Below are 17,362 nucleotides of genomic sequence, written 5' to 3'. Positions count from 1 at the left end.
AGAGGAGGCCCAGGCTTTGAGCATATGCAGTGCTGAGCAATGCCTCTGAGATCCTAAAGCCCTGACCATTACCAACAGGTCCTTGTTTTTCCTGGGAACTGGTCCTCTGGCAGGGCTTTGGGGTCATGGATAAATCTAACAGTGAGTGGTGGGAGATAGAACAAAATGGAGGTGCAGTCCTTGACTGTAGGGTGAATGTGACCTGAGCAAACCTTAAACATCAAAAAATAACCATATATATATATATATATATATATATATATATATATATATACACATGTATCATCAAGTATTAAAAGGGTGGTAAAGAACAGACAGGACTCTGTTAAAAATGGGAGGTATCAAGGGCACAGAAGAGCCAAGGCAAAAGAGACTTCACATGACATGTAGTGGAATGTCTATTATGTGCTTTATGCATCTCATACAAACTTTACAATAAAACCTGTAGATACCTGTTGATAGCTTTATTTTAAAGAGGAATGAGGCTTAGGATAGTCTCCTCTCTTTTTTCCTCTTTCCATTCCACCCTCCTTCTCTCTCTTCCTTTTTGCCTTTTTTTATACACAGATAATGATGAACCAAGGCCAATGATAAAACCAAGATCCAAGCCTACATTTGTCTGAATTCAGAACTTGTGATCTTTCCATCACACTGTGTTCTATGTTCTATGTCTATGGAGTAACTCCCTGAGGTTATGAGATGGGATGCTTAGATTGGGTAGAAGCTTAAAGACACAGGATGAATATTTTCAGCATGGAGAAAGTCTAAGAAGCCCTGGTTAAGCCAAGCTTCACTCATTGACATCATAGGCTCCTGGGAAGCAGAACTTCTTTGTACCAATTTACAGCATTTGCTTAATGAATAAGTAGGGAGCAAAAGTGAATATTTCTGCATTTGGTTTTCAAAGTTACCTTGAAAGTGATGTTGTTGCTCTGTGTTGCTCCAAGTTCCAACTCCCAAGGTCAAGTTCACTTGTGGGTCCTTGTTACAAATGCAGTTTCCAGGACCCAGCTTAGGCTTACTGTATTAGAATCATCAGGGGACAGGGGGCAGGAATGTGTACTTTTAATAAGTTCCCCAAATGATTTTTATGCATTCTAAATTTGGGAACAGTTGAATGGGGATGGTGTCTTGTTGTAAGGGTAGCCTGGTCTAAATAACAGCTAACATTTATTGAGCATTTGCTGTATACAGGTGCTTTCTAAGCATGTTACATGCACTGTTGCATTTAATCCTTACAACAGCCATATGATACAGGTACATTTTTATCTCAACTTTGTAGATAAGGGTAACGAGGCCCAAAGAGGCTAAGCAACAGAAAGTACTAGAGTTACTCGAAATCAGGCAGTCTGACTTGCAATCACTATCCTCTACCTCCCAGGTGATGGTAAAACATAATGAATTATCAGGAGCATAATGAATTAATAATTCCTTGAATAATATAAAAACTCCCTAATGTACTTTTCTTTGTGTATGTGCCTGGCTCTCATCACAAAATATTAAAGATTGATCACTTTATTTTATCAACATGGGAATCACATATGGAAACATTTGTGAAACTCTGGGGCATTGGCAATAACACTGACTGAATCACTTTCCTCTGTAGACCAGGCTTGGCTATTTAGTTTAGAAAAAAAAGGAAGAAGAAAACAAAGCAAAAGTTGACTTTTGAAGACTCTTGGCTTGAACTTAAAATGAACTCCCACTAAAATCAGGCTCTAGAAATCTATTTCTCCCTGGGGAGAGAAAAATACACTTTTGCATTTGCACTGGCTCATAGGAAAAAGATTGTATTAAATAATCTTGATTTGGAAATGAGCACACTAGCTTTTTTTTTTTTTTAATGTTGTACTATTCCCTGTAAATCCGTAAAAGAATATGCCTCAGAAAGACAGGGGAATTCCTAGGTTCATTTATTTAGTAAATGCCCTGAAGCCCTACTATGCGGCAGGCCCCTCTCTCTTATGATCTTCAACATCTCGGATCCTAGTTTGAAAGAACGTCAGAAGTTAATGAAATTTCAATCTTCAGTTTCCCAAGCAAAGCATGCAGGCTATAAATATTTGCTACATTACTTTTATAGTGAGATCAAGGAAATCTTAAAGAATGATATGCAACCAAAATACTTTTTGAATATTGGCTCTCCCACTACAGGAGTAAACAATTGAATTGGGGAGATGGGCATGTATTCAAGTTAGTGCAATAAATATTCTAGAAACTGGAGATACTAGGGTACTGCTCTGGAGGGGCATTTGCCTCATGGAGGGACTGCCAGAAAAGACAGGAAAGTTGTCATCAAGGAACTGCTGCTAGAGATGATGCTTGGAAAGAAGAGTAGTTGCACCAGGTGAGCCAAATCCCTGCGGCATGAAACACGTGGAACGTGGTGTATTCCGACAATGACTAGGAGTTTGGTTTGTCAAGGGCACAGGATAAGATAACAGTGGCACTTCTAGAGTCAAAGCAAGGAGGAGGCAGAGAAAGAATCATGAAGGGCTGTGTATGTCCTGCCAAGAATCTGGACCTCATCCTAGTGGGGAGCCATTCAAGACAGAAAGAGATACAGATCCTGAGCAAGTATGGCCTTTGTCAAGGACTCTTGCTGTGACTCATGAGCCAGCTCTAATACAGTCCCCATGTATCCTCCAGAAATCTGCTACAGCCAATCAATCAATCAATCAAATAAAGTTCAGAGAAATGGAAAGTAGAAAAGATCAGTGTTAGCTTGTAAACAAAGGTGACTTCTTTTATTCTTGAACTCTAGTCCTAGTTTCAGTATGAAGCTGTCCCTAGCCATTTCCACCTTGCTAAGGTTTTTTCCTTTGAGCACTGGAAGAGTTTTTAGGCTACCAAAAACTGAAGTATGATACAAGTTTCAAACTGAAGTATGATACAAGTTTCAAACTGAGGTATGATACAAGTTTCTATTTGAAGGGAAAAAATATCTCTGAGACTTCCTTGATAACTCAAGTAATTTTTCTTACAATGTACTTTTAAAGGACCAAATCTAAAACCAAATAAAAATATCTATTTGGCTATGGTTCTTATAACATACATGTAAAATACAAGAAAGTTATAAAACCACTGTAGTTCATATTCACAAGCCTAATTAAAAGTGATGCACTGTTGAAATAAGAATGCCACAAAGTAGGCTTGAGTAGAAATAACATGTTTTGATATAGTTCACTTGTTGCTGAATTTATTTTTTTGGTTTTGACTGTGAGGGGTGCTCTTGTAGTCATTGCTAAACTCAGGCACAGACCCTAAGTTTGTTGTGCAGTATATAAATCAGGCATGGAGCCAGTCCTTGGGTCTCTGAAGTTAATACAATTTGGGGGCCCCATTTAAGGAAATGGGTACCAAATTAAGAATACAAAATTGCTAGTGCCCTGCCCAGGGTTCTGGAAGAAGCCATTGCAAGCACAATCCCTGAAGCTTGCCTGAATTTGTCCAATGCCCTCTTCAAACAAATCACTCCTCCACCCCCAAATAGGTAATTATTCAGCCAGAGTTCTTAGGGGCTCATGAACAAATAGTTTAACCATTTAGAGTGAAACGATCTAATGAATCAGAATTCTCACTGCAACCTAAAAATCTGTCAATGTTCCCCAGAAATAACCAGTCCACTCATTCACAATGATTGAGCTGGTTTTGCATGTAGACACAATCTGTCTTGGAAAAGGCATCCTTGATGTCTTCATTTGTTTTCTCCTGCTGGCTGTGACCTTGATTGCCAGCAGATATCTGCAGATGGATTTGTTTTCAGTGCCATGAATGAGAATGTGTCAGGACTCGGTGCTCATGGTGACGTCTACTTCTGATGGGCATGTTTCACAGAGATGTCACACTGGGACCCTATTTTAATTTTTTTTATTTTTGCTATTTTATTTTTAATGGTGCTGCTTTGGTTACAAATACCAAATTTGCACACTTTCTGCAATTATTTAATGCCGTCAGTAAGCAGCCAGTACAAGATTGCATCATTGCTGATTAAAAGTAGAATCAAATATTTAAATAAACAATAAATTGACATATTTCTTAAGCAATGCCTGAGTGACCTAAGTGATTCCCTAGTAATACGTTATGCAAATATGTACGTCACAGTCAATATCCCAGATAAATGAATCAAGTCTTATCTCCTCCTGCACAGCTCCTGTCTTCAACAAACAGGGATCTGTCACACTGGGCTTGGCAGGGAGAGCTGCTCCCTTGGAGAGCCATAAGGGGAACAGGAGAAAAGTGTGCTTTTCTTTGTTTGGATTCTATGCCAAGAAATGCCCTTTGATGCCAACCTTACAGATTCACAGAGAAGGAACTTTTATCCATGCATTCTCTCTCTCTTTTAAGTATAATGTTTACATAGAGGAATATGTGAAAGAAGCAAGTTTATGAGTTGAAGTTTCGGTATGCAGAAGTATGGAATGCTGGAGGTCTCGCCAGCGCCAGGAGGAGCCACTGGAATCTAGAAGCATAATAAATAGAGCAGGGAGACAGACATTTCTGCACTGGCAAAGGAAAGGCCCAATGCCCAGGGGTGTCATCGGTGCAGAGAGCCGAAGAACTGAAGACAGGGGCTGAAGTGTTCACAGAATGGGGAAAATGAAGACAGAAGCAAGGAGCTGGTAGGAAGGAATGAAGAGAGAGGAGGTTCTAAAGAAATGCAAGCCTGAATGAGAACTGAAGAGAGAAAATAGGGAAAAATCAATTACAAAAATGCTTTTTATTTCCTTCCAAAGGTCTTATCCTGGGATGACTGTAAAATAAAAACATTCAGAATTAGAAAATTTTCACTGATTGTTTAAGCTTATATAAACTATGTGCTATGGCAACAACCATTGGAATGCTCTATCAAATAAATTATTCTATTACACCAGACCCCTAAAGCACCTTTTCCTTTTGAGATAATATTGGTTTTAGGTGTACAATTGTTGGTTTGCTTGCTTGTTTGCTTTTGGAAAGACATTAGAGAAGAAAAAAGAATGCTTATAGGATTTAATTTAATGGATCGGAGCAGATTATTGTGTTTTAATTTTTTTTTTTTTTTTGCTTTTATTTAAAGATTAAAAAAAATCAAAGAGCTTCCACATCCCTTCCCACTGCCACATCAAAAGATTAGATTGTGTTTTCATAGATGAATACATTCAATTCCACCTTGGAAAGGAAAAAAGAAGTCTGCTTTTTGCATGAACTATAATGAAACAATTTTATATAGTACCCAGATGTTTAAATATTTAAAATAATCATCTTTCCTCTATCGCAAATGTAAGCACATATAAAACATTTATGTTCATGTATGTATGTTTATGTCCAACATAATCTATCCAATAAATGATATTTATGGGGAGCAGGGAGCTATCTACCTGTCTGTGACCTCCATTATGCTTGAAAGGGTGGTCGGCCTGGTCACGGGCTTCTGATAATGAACTGCATAAAACAAGGATTAACTCATTGTTCACTGCTTTATCTCAAACTAGACAGACTGCAGAAGCATTTACATTTCTAAACAGGGATTTACTCACAATATTCAGATAAGCCAGAGAACGCCTGCTTTTTAGCCTTTGCAAATAATATCTGTGCATTTTTTTCCTAAAAGGCAATACAGGCCCATCTTATCATTAAGTAAATAATGTGTGTGTCCATAGATGTAGACAGGTAACATGGGGAGCAGGGGTGGTTGGGCAAAAAAAGAACGAAGCAGAATGGCAAAGAATTAAAGGTACCATGTTGCTACTTACTAGAGCATTAGAGCTTAAATTCTGCAAGGCCACAGAACTATTATCTGGTTTCAGTCAGTTAACACCTTTGTGAAGGCAGCGTGGCATCTCAGAAAGAGGTAAAGGGGAAGATGAAATAAATATCTAGGCATACACACATCCAAGAGTTCATTTCTTCTTTGCATCTCTTTCATACCCATTTGCACAGAGGAAGCGGAGGGGAGGTGAAGGCTCTTACATTATCCCAAACCAAGTGGCTTGCCTCCTTCCAAGAAACTTGCCTTGCTTCCTTCCAAAGCCTGTATTTTTCCTCCTTTCCTCCTTTCTCTTTCCCACCATGAAGCTATCATTCTGCAAAATCCTGAACTTTTGATGCAGACATGAATTTGAATCTCAGTTTGAAATTGATCTGCCATGTGTCCTAACTTGTCGGGATCTCAGGTGTTCATCTGTAAAATTGGGTTGTTGATGCTTCCTTTCTAAGCTGTGGTGATGATAAAACGATGTGATGCACTCGAAAGCTTAGGGCATCGTGATGGACACTTAATAGTTGCCTCTTTCGCTAAATGTTGATTCTACCTGGTGAGTTAGGCTGTTGTTCTGGCAGCTGCCAGTTGAATAAAATGTCTATCATCATAGAACACAATCCTTGCAGGACCCATGGATGGCATAGACAGAGCATATTTACAATGAAGCTGGTTAGAATCAAAGAGCAGATGAAAAACTTGAAATCACGGCAGTGACTGACCAGAAACCCACAGGAGCCCAGGTCCACGCAGGAGGGAAGGACTAATGAGAAAAGTCACTGGGGATCTCACACTGTTTCCTATCAAGAAATAATCAAGCTGATGTAGTCTCGATCTCAAGGAAGCTCCACTGCTGTGAGCCTACCGAGAACATCTTAAATTAATCTGCTAAGAATTTGCATTAAGGAAAGTGTCAGTCCTGATGAGCTTTATTGAACAATCTACTCAGGACAGAGTTTCAGAGAACACTAATCAGAGCTCCCCAAGTTGGGTCCTGAGTGCATTAGGAGTCTTGGAAAACTCTTGCTGGCTCCTTTGGGATTCTCTTTGCATTGCATTTGTTTCTGTCTGGAGCCTGCAAATCACCATTTGGCTACTCCCTCCAAGTTTTAAATGCTGGTATAATCTGACTAAAATAATCATCAAGGCCAGCCTTGAAGGGGAACAGGAGAGGAAATGCCACTTAAAAAGGAGCTTATAGGCTGAGGAGAGTGAAGGAGACGGGAGCTAAGAGCACAGCGGAGCCGTCAGCCCCAGGGTGCTGTTCCTAATTGGGGTTCAGATTCGACTCAGGTTTACTGAGCCCTTGTTAGCTGGTAGCCATTGTGCCAGGTACGTCCAACTCTATCGCCTCATCTAAGCATCAATATGGCTCTCAGAGCTAGATTTTATTCCTATTTGAATAAAGTAAAATTGGAAGTCAGAGAGATTTAAAAAATGATTCATGCAACTGCCTCAAGGGAACACGCTATTGAGGGTGAGGAATGGTGTGGTTGCTTGGCTTCCTTATTCCCTGTTCTGGGGTCTTTCAGTCATCTTTTGGGGTCTTGTAATTTGAAGGCTCCTTATGAACTAGGACAGGATGAGCAACATTCTTTCCTTCCTTATACTTCTGGGGTAAGTTAGGTGGGGAGCTCACTTGCAGAGTACTTCCAGGGTACATGGGCTCGTGGTACAAATGTGATACCATACACATTTATGAAACTGCCATGTGTGAGGGGATGCAAACTGTTGGTAAAGCAGAACCCCATTTTGCAAGCAATTCACAATCTCCAGGAAGGGATGAGACAAATTAAAAACTTACTGTTGATACAATAGAGCATACCTCACCCAACCTGTTTCTCAACGAAGGTGATGAATCTGTGTGTTATAGGAGGAAAACGGTCAATGCCACGGGTAAGTGTGACAGACGTTCAAAGCAGAGTCCAAGTCACACCCAGTCAGGGTGTTGGTGCTGATAAATCCAGGGAAGGCCACAAATTGGAGGGGCTTGAGAAGTGTCTTGATGGCCATGTAAGACTTTGACAAGCAAACATGAATGGTAAGAGAGAATGTTCTAAGGAAGTTGAAACATAAACAAACAAAGGGCAGCAGGAAATGTTTGGAATAAGTTGAATGCACCTTTTGTTTTTTGGCACTGAGAAAAAACAACCTTTTAAAAGAATACTTGAAATTTTTTAAATTAAACTTTTCATCCTTATTAGTCATGGAATTTGAATTTGTAAAGGTTTGGATCAGTACAGATCAGTCCCACCAATTATAGACCAAAAATAATTGTTTAACATTCAGGATTATCCCTCTTCCATTTTAAAAGCACCTACACATACACATACACTGACATACACTCAACACACACTGATACATACACCAACACATACAGCAAATAATTATACACCAGGAGTCAGTTTATTTTTAAGATGCACAACTTGTTTTCTATCTGGCTTTTATACATTATCAAGCAAATTAATTTAGGTTTTGCTGAGACATTTGAAAAATAAAGAAAAAGAACATAAAGCATTTCCATGAGAGGAAAGTAGCGGAGCAGGAGCGCATTGAACTTGGCCTCAGAAGGCTTTAGTTTGTATTTTGATTCTAACACTTAACTACTGTGGGAATCTTGGCCAGTCATTCTTGTTTCTAACCCACCCCAGCTCTCCTCATAGAATCAAATGAGATGACGTGTGAAATTATGTAATAAACTTTAAAGTGGTAAAAGAGTGTAGAGTCAGTACATTCAATGTACAAAATATAAAACATTGAGGAATGCTTTCTATATTTTGGGCTGTGCTTAGGTACCTTCTCTTTCCTTATATCATTTATGTCTTGTAGAAACCTTGCAAAGTAAATGAAACTCCATTTTAACAAAGAAACAAAATAATCTAAATGTATACAGCTATTAACTATTCTGAGCTAAGACTAAAACCCAGATCTGTCTTATTCCCGAGCTCGTGCTTTACATTACAACATGATGTCTTATCCAATAACATAGATGTTGAATGGCAGAAATTATTTTAAACAGCAATCAGAAACAAAAGATTCATGTGCCCTTTCTGTACTGAAAGGATAATGAAAAATATTATTCTGCTCTTGTATTAAACCATGACGTGCACCTGCCTTGAATGCAAGGTTGTGTTCTGGTCACTTTTCTCGAAAATGTTGATGACGCTCTAGCGAAGGATCAGAGAGGACGAGCAAAATGTAGAAGGGGAGAGAAGACTTTGTCACAAGAGAGGTTGGACACATGCCCTCGTTAGATGAGGTCTGTGAACTCTTCCTATTGTCATGAGGGGTTGTCACATCAAGATCTGGAAAATCAGAGGTGTTCTCCCAAATCTTGGAACAGTAAAGAAATTCTGCCTTTCATACTATTAGTATGACTAGTCTACTATTACTCTGATTACAATTACAAGCTTACTATGTGACAAACAGTGTGCTAAGGGCCATTCATAAAAAAAACATTTCATCCTCAAAAGACTATTAGCTAGCTACCACTGTGACCTCCCACATCAATTACAAATAAGGAAATTAAGGTATAAAGAGAATGGTAATTTACTCAGAGACACAGAACTAATACATAAAAGGTCTAGAGACACTTGAACTTGGTCATTCTGATTCCAGATATTGCATTATTCACTACTGTATTGTGCTCCTTCACATGTTATACTTGTTATTCGTTTAAAGTTCTCAGCCCCACAGAGGCTTTTCTGATACAGACTGAGAAAAAAATTACATATAGTCAATTTTGATGAACTTTCTGGATGAATGACTTTGGGTAGAGGAAATCAGGGTATTTGGGGTCTAACCCTCATTCGGTATTGTGCACAAGAAAATATATGCAACATAAATTATTTGCTACATTGAATACCTTATTGCCATTGTCTGTTTATTTGTTGTTCTCCCAACTGGGCTGTAATGTCCTTGAGTTGGGGAATTATTCCTTCATTGGTTTTGTATATCAACACATCCCACAGTGCTTGGTGAATGCCAGCTTCTCAATAAATATTGAGTGAGTGACAGAGTTTAGAACTGACCAATTTTGGGGTGTTGAATACAAGCATGGAACCAAATTCTGATGTTTTTTTAAAAGAAAAGTGTTCTTTTTTTAATTGAAAGATGCTGCCACACAATTTCCTTCAGTAATAATCCCCAGCCACAAACATATTTTGCTGAAGAGCGAAATTTTAAGTAAACTTCAGAGACTCCTAAGTATACTTCTGTCCTAACTTGGAGGGTCAAGAGTAGTTTACATACATGTAACAGTGCTGCTATTTCCTGTCACTGGGTGAGAAGAACAAAAAAAAAAAAAAAAGAGAAAATAATATGATACTTTAGGAGTTAGTACAAGTCACAGCAATCTTCATTTTAGGTATTAACTAAACGGCATCCATATATGTCTTTGCCACCCACCTATGAAATCTTAAGGCATAATTAGGACAACACAAATGTCATATACCACTGGATTTAGAACCTACTCAAAATCTGTGCTGCCCTTTAGAGACTCTGGTTTTTGCTCTTCTGGGACCATGGAGCAGAAACCTAGAAGATGACAATCATAGACATAAAAAGCAAGGGATACGAAGGCAGCAACTTTCACAAATGACATTTCTCGGGCTTTTGATGTTCTTATTGCCCATCTCCACATTACTGTGCATGAAAACACGTTTATTGTAATCTTATTTAACAACTACTTAGATAGCATTGCCTCTTTGCTACGTAGCACTCTTCTAAGCACTTCTGCTGGGTGAGGAAATCTTGCTGGATATACCCCATGCATATGTTATGTTACAAAGACCCAAATGATCTCTTGGTTTCAGTTTAATTTCATTTTGACATAATGATCAACATTTACGGACATAGCTGTTTCACCTCAAGAGCGGTGTGTACTGGGTTGAGTATTGCCACCTCCCACCCAGTCTGTGTCCACCTGGGACCTTAGAATGTGACCTTATTCAGAAGTAGGATCTTTGTAGAAATAAATAGTTAGGTTAAGATGAGGTCATGCTGGATTAGGGTGGGCTCTGAATTTAATGACTGGTGTCTTTATATGAGCTAGGAGAGGGAGATTGGAACATAAAGACATATAGGGAAGGAGGACATGTAGCAATGGAGGCAGAAATTGGAGTGGAATGCCAGGGGTTGCTGGCATTGCTGGCAACCTGCAGAAGCTAGGAGAGAGGCAAAGAACAGATTTGCCCTCAGAGCACTCAGAAGGAACCAATCTGCCGACACCTTGATATTGGACTTTTGACCCCCAGAACTGTGAGAATAAATTTCTGTTGTTTATATCCAGTGTGTGGTTCATTGTTACACTAACCCTAGGGTCCTAGGAAACTTCCTCTCCTCTTTCTAGGTATCAACCCCTTGATTCGCTTACTATGGCTGTGTAACAAACATCCCCAATACATCCCCAATACTTGATAGCTTTGTTTGGCTCACTAACTTGCAGTTTGGTTATGGCTCTACAAGGAAAGCTCATCTCTGCTCCACATGGCCTCAGCTGGGGAAGCCGGGTCTAGAATCATCTGCTGACTCATTCACTGACATGTCATACAGTCGATTCTGGCTATTAGCTGGAACTGTAGAATAGATCACTTAAACGTGGCCTGAGATTCCTCACAGCAGTGTGGGTGGGATCCAAGGGTGATTGTCCTGAGGAAGACAGAGAGTGCCAAGCAGAAGCCGTACTGCTTTTATAACCCAGCCTCCAAATCCATGAAGCATTCCTGTCACTGCCTTTTATTTATTGAGACAGTCACAAAGACCTGCCCAATTGTAATGGGAGGGGAATAGACTCGACCTCTTGATGGGGGCACTGGAATGTCCTTGAAGAACATGTGGGACTAGAAACACTGCTGTAACCATTTTTGGAAAATGCAATCAGCTATGCTCCTAAATTCAAGTCAAACAAACATGCTATGCAACCAATACTTTTGTCTCTATTCACATTTAAGGACAAGTCAAACAATTTTTTGGTGATTTTTCTTTTATTTGCATTTGCCTTCAGCAGAGAAAGTCTCTTCTGAGTTGTTTTAGATTTTTATATTTAATCAACTTTTGATGACTTATTGGGACTTCCTTGCTATTTTCCTTTGATACTGAACTTTTGACTTCCAGAACTGTGAGAATAAATTTCTGACATCGAGTGTACATGAATGCACATTTTCTGACATTCTGTTTCTCTAAATTCTTCCCTTTTTTCATCCTCTTTCTCACTAATTTCAGAAATTAGCACAAAAATTTTGAGTGGGAAAGTTTAGTGACTATATAATCCACCATTTTTATCTGTAGATTGAAAACTGAGCTGCTGAGAGGAGAAGGGACACAGGTAGTAAGAGGAAGAGCTAGTGTTAGAATTCACTTTTCCAGACATTTACATGGGTACTTATTTGCCTATACCCCTGACCTCCAACTTCCTTATTGCAAATCAATACTGTAAGTCAATTTTGGCACTGGAATTCCTAAAGCTCCTTTAATCTATCTACAGCTGTCTGTTGGTCTTTCCCTATCTGTATCTATCTATCTTTCTTTCTTTCTTTTTCTTTCTTCCTTCTTTCCTTCCTTCCTTCCTTTCCTTCCTTCCTTCCTTCCTTCCTTCCTTCCTTCCTTCCTTCCTTCCTTCCTTCTTTTCATCCATCTATCCTTCTATATGTCTATCTATATCTATTTATCCATCCATCCAACTATCTATCCATATCTATTTATCCATCCATCCAACTATCTATCTATCACCCATCCATCTGCATATCTATCTATCTATCTACCCATCTATCACCTAATAATGTATCTCAACCAGAAGTTACATTTTAATACACAGACCATATTGGGGAGCAGTATTCCTTTACAGATCCAGGAAGCACTTTTTAAATACCTGAAACACTGGCAAGAATGTATAAATACACAAACACATACACACACACACACTTCTACATTGCCAGGCAGTACGTGAGAATTATTTCCCAAGGTACATCATCCTGTAACACTCCAAACACTCTCAAATGTCATATTCAGGTTTGCGATGCTAGAATGTTCAGTGCTGTGGTTGCGTTACTCCATTTCCTGCAGTGCCTTAGCTCTTATGCACTGATCTCTGCAAGGGTTTGCAAGAGATGAATAGGGAGCAGGGATCCAGAGACAAGTTCCCTAAGTGGAGGCCTTTCATCTCTGAGGAAGCAGAAACAAATGGTCTTCTCATCTCCTTGCTCCTTCCCTTGTGCTCAGCCTCACAGGAAATGCAGAGCAGACTTTGACTTTAAGTTGCAAGGTTTTTATTTCCCAAGAGTTACCACAGATGCTTGTCTGGCCAGTTGAACGGAGCCTGCCATGTGCCGAAATAAAGTGATTTAAAAATCATTTTCTGGCATAGAGAAAAGGTGGCAGAGATTCAGAATAAGGCAACTTTGCATACCCTCACCCCGTGCTTCCCCCTCAGGGTCAGATTTCACACTTGCAAATTAAAATGTCAGTTTGATCGTCTGTGCTGTTCAGCTGCAAAATTGCTTCCTTGGCCAGTTAAGTCTTCATTGGGGCTTATTTTAAGGCCCAGTTTGGAGGCCATGCCGGCGTGATCCTTTTCAACACAACTAGAATTTGCTTCCACTTTGGCAGGATATTTGGATTTAGTCACAGTGGTGTTTCCTTGTATGTTTCAATTCAGGTCAGATGTCTAATATTAAGCACCTACTGTGTATCCAGCAGTGTCCTAAGCTGTTTATATGTCTGCAACTATAAGCCACGTGTAGTCTGTCAATACTTGTATAGTTTGTATTTACTGGAGGTTCAAAATCATTTTTATTTTAGGATACCATATATGTATGTACATATACATATATATGTATCCTAAGTAACATATATTTATTCATATACATATGTATCCTAAAATAAAAGTATTATATATTTATATACTTATGTATGTACATATACATATACATGTATCCTAAGTAACATATATTTATTCATATACATATACCTGTATCCTAAAATAAAAGTATTAAATATATATTTATATATATGCAACAGAAGTCTGGATAATGTTTGGGGCAATTAAGTCTCAGAGAGAAAGGAGGTGAAAGAGAGAGAAAACAGATGAAATTGTGGGCCTACAAATCCCAGAAATAGAGGGAGTCAGCTTGCTGTCCTGCAAGCAAAAAATGCTTTGCTTAATGAGAAAATATTGTTAGAGTTGGGTAAAAACATTGTCAGAACATATATGTATTTCAAACTGCCTGAACCATAGCCTTCAGAAAGACATCATTTGTATTTTGCCGTTGGCAGAGCCATTTCAATGTATAACCTGCAGGATCATGTACTGTGCTCAAATAGGTCTTTGATGCCCCGATGGTTTCCAGGATAAGGTTTTAAGTTTCCATTGTGTTTTCATTTTTCCTTTCCATCTACAAAATGTGATTTTAACCCTGCCGTTTTCACTCTTGACTACTGCAAGGATTACATCATAATTGAAAAGTGGGTTCCATTTGTTTTTACATTATTCCTTTAGCTGTTTTCCCCTGTAGACTTGTTTACCGGAGACAGAGTATTTAGGCAATTTAGAAAAATCCGATTCTCAGCAGAGCCCTCAGTTATGGCACTGATTAACTTTACAATCCAGAAGGCAGCGTGACACCCTCAGGTACAGCTAGCAGAGAAGGCACCCATCAGAAGGAACATCTGGAAGGTCACCCAGACTCTCCCTGACTCTTAATGACCACGCAGAGGTCCCTAAAGCACCCAAGTTTGGCAGCGAAGATTAATCCAGTTTCCATTTCTCCTGCTGCACGTGAAAGCAAAAACATTCTCGTAGTTACATCATGGCTTCTCACAAACTGATACCATGAGCAAAAATAAACACTTGGCAAATGTCAGACAGCTTGCTTGTCCTGGAGTGTTTGCCTGAGATACGTGAGGTGTTGCTAGCTGATAGGGAAGAAGCAACAGCCTGCTTTTAGAAGCCACTGAGATCCCTAAAGCTCTTTGGGACACTGGGACTGTTGGTGCATGCATGTGTGTGTGTGTGTGTGTGTGTGTGTTTATTTTCCCCTCTATTTGTTTTTCTTTTCACTGAAGAGCACCCAAGTTAATTAAACTCCAATTAAGGCACAATGAAGATCTAAATCTTTTTCATTCCTGATTCATGAACAAATTAACTCTTAGTGGTGGATCCTTTTCTCAAATTGCACAAAGGAAGAAAGCAGTGCTCACATTTACCCATGGTGGTAAACTAAATAGACTTAAAAGGCATTGGGCTTATAATAGCACATTACTTAGTTTTTCCATGCCTAGTAATTCTAATTTTATCATATTTTAAATTGATAATCCTATCTGTGAACTATTGATCTAATATAGCCCCAAGGGACCTTCAATTTGAAAAGGCTTGTCATATCAGAGTGACAGTGCCAAAAAGGACCTTCTAAAGGACTTAATCCAATCCCATTTTTAGAGATGAAGTAGCAGATTTGCCTAATGTAATTCTTAGTGATAGAATTGTTAGGCACAGGAAAAATAGAATAGGCTATTATTTGCAAAATATATACATTTTACCATATATACATAAACATATATATGATTTTTTTTTATTTTCTGATCATTTAATCTTTCCATTTTTGAGTTTTGATGCAGAGATATATTATGAGAAAACAAGCTGGAGCACTCCATTTTGCCAAACATTTAGAAAAAGTATCAGTGTGTTTTAGAATCTAATATACATTTTCACTAAGGGATTATCTAATGTTAGTATTTATATACACGTTGATTCACAAAGGGTTTGGAAAAAACAGTATTTGACACAAGGAGTAGCTTCCAGTGCTTCGATTTTCACAGAGAAAATGATAACGTAAAAACATAAAATTTACTGATTTTCCAAATCCTAAAAATTAGGTGAGATTAGATGAGAGCCTGTCTCCTAGGAAATATGTAAAATAGAAAGGAAATTTAAAAAAAAAATGTAAATAGAAAGGAAATAAAAAAATTTGTAAAAAGAAAGGAAATAAAAAAAAATCTTACAGCAGCATGAAGCCTTAAAAAAATCATATATAATCTAGTTTCTCACCTTAAAAATGATCGAGGGGATCCTATTAACTAATAGCCTTTAAAGTGTTTCCCCCTTCTTTCTTTCTTTCATTATTTACCTTTTTCAGTAACTCAAAGCCACCTCCCATTGAGCCCAAGGCTCACGTAATCTGGATTTGATCAACATCTCCAGACAATTGTGGCGTGCAAGTTTACACCTCCCCCAATGCCAAGATATAAAATTTGGCCCACCCCAATGACACACCACTAATTAAGCCAAGAGTGCATGTGCTGAGAGAACAATGATGTCGACATCCAGCCCACAGGGAAGGGAGTTTCAAATCACAGTCAACAACAGTCCCACAACTCAGAGTCCTTAAAGAGAAATGTGCTCTACGAGCCTCTCCAAGTGACACCGTAATGGGCAGTTCTCTTTGATTTTTAATAACTGGGCTTAGCTGGGCTTTCCCTTTTTATGCCTTGACTCTGGATTCTACCCACCCCCATCCTTGTCTGCATAATTTGGAGGTGGGGATTGCATGCAATATGCATGGATAAAGGCTGTTCATTTTCTCTTTGACTCAGGTGAAAGGGCCCCTGCTTCATTCCTAACCAGAAAAAAACAATTGGGTTTTGAGTGGTTGGATGGACTGGGGCAAAAGACAGTATTGCTTCAAGCAATGCCCTCCTGATTTGTTTGGGGATGATCTGGATTCCCAATGTTGTCATTTGGCAGGAAGTTGGCTTTATATTGGAAATGGCGAGGAGTGGTTGCTCCTTATAACTGCTTGTCAAAAAATTATTTTGGTGAGGCCTAACACTAGGACTTATTAAACATGCTGAAAAGCCCCTGGAAAATGCATTAGGTAAACAAGGAATTATGCAAGAAGGAACACGCAAAAATTTTCACAGGACCTCTAGATAGTCCCCAAGGAAGCTGAAGCTGATATTCATGTTTCTAACAGAGGAAAAAGATGCATCTGGTTTTCCCTCCAGATTCCATTTGATAGGAATCAAAACAACCTGCAGGGTCTAACTATAAAAAAGTGCCCAGTCATTGGCTCCTGAAGAGTTGGGGTTTGGGAAAACAAAATCTTCTATTTTCCTTAGAAGGTTGTAATGCATAAATTAGCCTATTTTTTTTTTTTTTTTTTTCTTTTAAAGAACCTGGAATGAATGTTGATTACTATCCTGGATTTGTGAAACTCCCATTGGGAGAGTTTCTTATGCAGATCAAGAACAGCATATGGCATGGCTACAGGATATTAAAAAAAAATAGATTAAATAGCAATGTAAAAGCACATGAATAATAGTATAGGTATTACAAGGTCCTAGGGCTGTGAAATTTATCTTTTGCTAAAAAAATGTTGATATGAGAACAATATTCAAAACAAGCACCATGAAGGGATAAACTAAGAACTTAAGTCGGCAGGATATATGCATATGTATATGCTAAACACATTTATGCATTCATATACATATGTAATACTTGAATATATACACATAAATACATTCACCTTTTACTTAGTACATATGTTTGTAAAATAGATTGTGTGAGCTAAATTTTGCCCCAATCCAATTTGATATAATGTTGAAATCTATTCCTCTCATTTTTCCTTT

Source organism: Choloepus didactylus, chromosome 20, assembly GCF_015220235.1.
Source record: "Choloepus didactylus isolate mChoDid1 chromosome 20, mChoDid1.pri, whole genome shotgun sequence".
Taxonomy (NCBI): Eukaryota; Metazoa; Chordata; class Mammalia; order Pilosa; family Megalonychidae; genus Choloepus; species Choloepus didactylus.
This window is presented reverse-complemented; position numbering follows the sequence as displayed.